Below are 5905 nucleotides of genomic sequence, written 5' to 3' on the forward strand. Positions count from 1 at the left end.
TTGAGATGTAACCCATACCGAAGGCTGTGCTCTTTGATTTTCATCAGTAAATATTTTAAGTCCTCTTCACTTTCAGCAAGCAATGTTGTATCATCTGCATATCGTAGGTTGTTAATGAGTGAGTCTTTCTCCAATCCTGATGCCACATTTTTCTTCATTTAAGTCAGCTTCTTGGATTATTTGCTCAGCATACAGGTTGAATAAGTATGGTGAAAGAACACAACTTTGTTACTCACCTTTTTTAAATGTTAAACCATTCAGTGTTCCCATGTTCTGTTTGAACAACTGCTTCTTGGCCCAGGTTCTGATTCCTCATGTTTATGCCATATATCCTTTTAATTTTTGACTGCTGCTTCTATGAGTGTGGATTGTGGATGCACATAAAGTGAAATATTAGACGATATCAATATTTTCTCCCTTTATCATGATGCTATTTATGGGTCCACTTTGAAGGATTTTAATTTTTTTATTAAGTCAGTTCTGACCCATTGCAACCTTTTACAGGGTTTCCGAGGAGTGACTGGTGGATTTGAACTGACCTTGTGATTCATATTCCAGTGCTTATCCTACAGCGCCACACCAGGACTCTGTACTAGTTATTTATTAGATATATGATGTGAAAATTATTTTCTGTCAGACTGAGGCATGTGTTTTCATTCTCTTAACAAGTTTTAAATCAGATGAAGTTTTCTTTATCTTTTTTATATGCATTGTGCTCTTGGTAGCATCCCACAAGTTTGGAAATTTTCTTTTTTATTAATCTGATATTAACTTAATAATTTCGCTTTTGAATTTTTCTTTGCCCTATGGCGTATGTGATATTTGGAGTCCTGGTGTGGTGCTGTGGGTTAATGCTCCAGACTGCAAAGCCGTTTGAACTGCATGGTCGGTGGTTCAAGCTCACCAGCGGCTCCTCGGAAAGCCTGTACAGGGTCGCTATGGGTCGGAATTGACTCTACGGCACTTAACAACAACAATAACACGGGTTATTTAGAAGGTTGTTACTTGGTTTCCAAATATTTAGAGATTTTCCAGAGATAATTTTGTTATGTATTTTTAACTTAATTCCATTGTGGTTAGAAAGAAATACCTTACATGACTAGAATCCTTTTTAAATTGTTGGCCAGAATCTTGTCTCTTTGGTAAATTATCTTCATGTATGTGAAAAGAATGTGTAGTCTGTTGATGGATGGAGTGTTTTATAAATGTCAGGTGATAGTTTTCTTCAAGTCTTTTAAAATCTTTCTGAGTTTCTACGGCTTTAATCACAATGAAGTGTTCTGGTATTCTCATGCTTCGCAATGTTTTCCATAATTTATTATGATCTGTACATTTGAATAAGGAGACCTAGTAGCGTGCAGTGGATTACGAATTGGGCTGCTAACTGCAAGGTCAGCAGTTCAAATCTACCAGCTGTTCCACAGAAGTAGGAGGCGTTTTTCTGCTCTGGTAAAGATTTACAGCCTCAGAAACCCTATACAGGATTGCTAGGAATTGGAATCGACTGGAAGACACACAACCACCACCACCTTACATTTGAATGCTATTACATATGTCATCAATAAAATACAGGTAAACATCTTTCTGGGGTTCTTGGTTTTTAACCAAGATCCAGCTGACATCAGCAATGAAATCCCTCGTTTCAGGTCCTCTTCTGATTCTGACATGAATTTCTAGTAGTTCTGTATACGTTTATTGCTGCAATTGTTTCTGAGTTATCTTCAGCAAAATCTTACTTGTGTGTAATGTTCATGGTATTCAATAATTTCTACAACCTGGTGTATCACCTTTCCTTGGAATGGGCACAAATGTGGATCTTTTCTGGTTAGATAGCCAGGTAGCTAATTTCTTGCCATAGAGTGTGGCTACCCACAGCATCGCACCTGTTTGTTGAAGCATTGGTATCCTGTCCACTCCTGGACCCTTGTTTCTCATCAGTGTCTTCAATGCAGTATGGACTTTCCCCCTCAGTACCATCGGTTTTTCTTCTTCTTTTTTAACTTTTAATTGTGAATTGAGAGAAAATCCACAGGCAAAATCATCAGGTGTCCATTCCACAAATCACACACTTGGTTTCATCTCAATGATTGCAGTCCCCTCCCTGCAACCACAGTTGTCCTGTTTCTTCCCTGTGGGTCCTATCTTCATCCCACCCGACTTTCCATCTCTTCTCAATTTTGTGCTTAGGTATAATGCTGCCCCCTTGATTTTGAATGATTCACCATTCCATGGTGAGTAGACCCCACCAGTGCTATTGCCCCCCGTGTGTTCTCATTTCCTGCTTGGCTGCAAATTGGACCACAAGGGTGAGTTCCTTTTCAGACCTGAAGGGTGGTCTAGGGCCATAGTCTCAGATTGCCATAGTCTCAGATTCCCCTAGTCTCTCTCTTTTATTTATTTATTTTTAATAATAATTTTGAGTTTGATTCCACAGTTCCTACTATTCTGTCTGGGACTGCTAAGGTGATCCCTTTCAGAGCAGTTGATAGTGGTAGCCGGGCACCATCTAGTTCATCTAGTTATGGAGACTGATGGTCATGTGTTCCATATAGTCCGTTGGATTGATTGATTTCACGTTTCTTCAGTTCTCATTACTTAGCTTTATTTTTTTTTTAAAGTTTTTATTGTGAAGTGAGTGACAGTTTACATGAGAGAACATCAGTTTTTCACTCATAGTTCCATTGCAATGATTGCCATCTCCTCCGTGCATCATTATTCAACAATATTTGCTTCTATTTCCTCTATTTTTGTGTTTTTTTTGGGGGGTGGGTGGGAGGATGTACACAAAAACACTCAGAAATATACAATCATTTAAACAACCAAAGGGCACATTCTGTAAGCCTGCCTCCTGGCTGCCAAGAATAATGTTCTACATTGCCTCCTGGCTGCCAAGATAATGTTCTAATGTTCTACAAAGGCCGCCAACACTCAGTCTTTCTCTTTCCATGAGTCTAGAGTCCTCAGCTGCTCCTTCCCTCCATGTCCTCATCTCTGCCCCCATCTCTGGTGTTGCTGCTTCTCTGGATAGGGTCCCACATTCCGCTCATGCTCTTCTCCCTTGATGGTGCTCATTAGCTTTTAAGATTCCAGACACTACTCACCAAAGTAGGATGTAGAACATTATCTTGGTGGACTGTGTTATGCCAGTTGATTTTGGTGTTCCCTGTGACTATGGTTTTGAGCCCCCAGGGCCGCAACTCACTGACTTAAAATGTTTGCTAACATCTAAGAAGCTTTCATCATTTTGCCTGCTGTATGCAACACCAGTGGTTCTTGATAATATGCTGTCTATCTCCTTAAATGGTTGAACATCAACCAGTTCTTTTTGGTACAATGACTCTGTGTATTCTTCCATCTGTGATGCTTCCTGCAAGTTCAATATAGAATCCGTCAGTACTTCAACTTGACACTTGAATATTTTCTTATGTTCCCTCAGCTATAGAGATGCCAAGCATGTTCTTCCCTTTTGGTTTTCTAGCTCCAGGTCTTGCACATTTCATTGTAATACTTTATTTTCTTCAGCTGCCCTTTAAAATCTTCTTTTCAGTTCTTTTTGTGTTTCATTATTTCTTCCATCGTTTTAGCTACTCTGTGTTCAAGAACAAGTTTCAGAGTCTTTTCTTCTGACATCCCTTTTTTTCTTTTCTTTCTTTGCTGTGTTTTAAATGGCCTTTTGTTTCTTTATGGATAATGCCTTTGATGACATCTCACAACTTTTCCTGTCTTTGCTCATTAGTGTTCAGTGTGTTGAATTTTTTTCTTGAGATGGTTTCTAAAATCCAGTGGGATGTATACTGAAGGTTGTGCTTTGACTCTCATAAACTTCTTTTAATTCTCTTCAGCTTCGGCTTAAATTTGCTTATGAGCAGTTGATGGCCTGTTCCACGGTTGCTCCTGGTGTTGTTCAGACTCAAGACATTGAGCTTCTGCATTGTCTTGTCCCACAGATGTTGTGGTTGTCAGGTGCCGTAGAATCAGATTTGACTCATAGTGACTCTATATGCACAGCAGAACCAAAGCAGCTGCCAGTGGCCAGATTGAAGTGGTGAAGTACCTGTTTGTTTTATTTGATAGGCTTTGAGATTTATATTTTTTTAAGTGACCAAATCTAATAAAATGAAAACCATGTTTACTAAAACAAGTCCAAAGACAAAACAGGAAATGTGCTAAAAATCAAAGCGAAACGCTCCGAGCAGCTCCACAGCTGTCCGATGATACCGCTGGGAGACACACCTCCTCCTCAACCACCCTTGGGTTTTGTCCTCCTTTTCCAGGTTTTAAAGAGCTAAACGCGGGAGTCAGGGAGGCACCGTGCCTGACCACATGTCTGCTTGCCCGTGTGGCCCTGATGTTGTCGGTGCGGACACGATGTGCTCTCACTTCTGCGCTATGCTCCGCAGCACATACTTGGCTGTGTAGGCTAAAGCAGCAAACAAGTTCGCCAGCGCTCCTCCCAGGAGCCCGTGGTGGCTGTTGGCCTGCTGCAGTCCTGGGAGGATTTGGTCCAGCGGCTGGCACGTGCCCATTGAGTATCGGGGCCCCGTGCTGGCCAAGGTGGACCTCGCCATCGGGGACCACTTCTGGCAGGGACAGGGTCGGGGGCCTGGGCTTTCTGCTTCTGCTTAATTTCGTCTACGACATCGGGGAACAGCTCACAGAAGACTTTTACTTTTAGGTTGAAAGCTAAGCTCTGTGCGGCCAACTGTCTTGGTGAAGTCCGATGTCTCAGGGCTGCCCAGCGTGGGGCCCTTCTCCACCAGGAAGCTGAGAAGTCCTGTGAGGATGGTAGAGACAGACCACGCCGGGTTCCACGTGTCGGGGTGGAAGGCCGTGATGGAAAGACATAGCCTCATGATGCGTTTAAATCTTCCATTGGGGGTTATCATATAAATACTAGGGGGCTTAAAGGGAAACTCTCGGTTGGGGATGAGTTTTCCGTGATAGTAGCCACCCTCATAAGGAGTCATCTCAGGGCCTCGGACGACATAGAGCCTGTTCCGAGGTCCACAAGAGATCAAAAGAGCCCACTTTTAGAAAAGCGCTCCTCTTCACCAGCACCATCCTCGCAATTGTTAAGTTTGGCCTATTGCTGCTGCCACTGTGTTACCCATCTCATTGGGGTTTTTCCTCGTTTTCACTGACCCTCCACTTTGCCAAACGTGATGTCCTTCTCTGGGCACTGGTCCCTCCTCATAACATGTCTGAAGTATGAGAGATGAAGTCTGGCCATCCTGGTTGTGCTTCTTCCAACAGAGATTTGTTTGTTCACCTGGTAGTCCATGGTGCTTTTAATAGTCTTCTCCAAGCCCATAATTCAAATGTATAAATTCTTCTATAGTCTTTCTGATTCCCTGTCTAGCTTTCTAATTCATATGAGGCTATTGAAAATACCATGGTGTGAGAGTCCAGGGGTACCTTTGTCCTTAAACTGACATCTTTGCTCTTGAACAACTTACTGATAAAGATTTGCCTAATGCAATACATGGTTTCATTTCTTTTTTTTAAATTGTGAATTATGTGATAGTTTACATGGGAGAACATTAGTTTTACATTTATCCTATCATATATCATTATATTGCCATGGTTACAGTCCCCTCCATGCATTATCAACCAACCAAAGGGTATACCCTGCAAGCCTTCCCCCTGGTCATCAGCACACAGCCCCATTCCCTCTCTGGGTCTAGAGTTCCTAGCCGCTGCATCTCTTCATGACATCATCTCTGCATCCATCTCTGGTGTCTCTGTTTCTCTGGGTAGCGTCCCGTACTCTGCTCTTCTCCCTTGATGGTCTCCCAGGGGCCTCTGTTCCTGGCCTGCAAAGTCAATCACTCCCCTCCTTTTGCTACAAACCGTCTACCTTTACATTTCCAACCCTCACAGTCAGTCCTGATAGTAATTATTCACT

The 5905-nt window shown here is 42.3% G+C and overlaps 1 protein-coding gene and 1 pseudogene across 1 annotated transcript in view; one reads left to right on the forward strand and one right to left on the reverse strand.

Annotated features, from left to right (window-relative positions):
- The window catches only part of ATRNL1 (attractin-like 1), an 827041-nt gene that overhangs the window by 13679 nt on the left and 807457 nt on the right, over window positions 1–5905 (forward strand). The gene's annotated exons all lie outside the window — the stretch shown is intronic.
- LOC102833309 lies at window positions 4377–4982 on the reverse strand (annotated as a pseudogene).

Source organism: Chrysochloris asiatica, unplaced genomic scaffold, assembly GCF_000296735.1.
Source record: "Chrysochloris asiatica unplaced genomic scaffold, ChrAsi1.0 scaffold00003, whole genome shotgun sequence".
Classification (NCBI taxonomy): Eukaryota; Metazoa; Chordata; class Mammalia; order Afrosoricida; family Chrysochloridae; genus Chrysochloris; species Chrysochloris asiatica.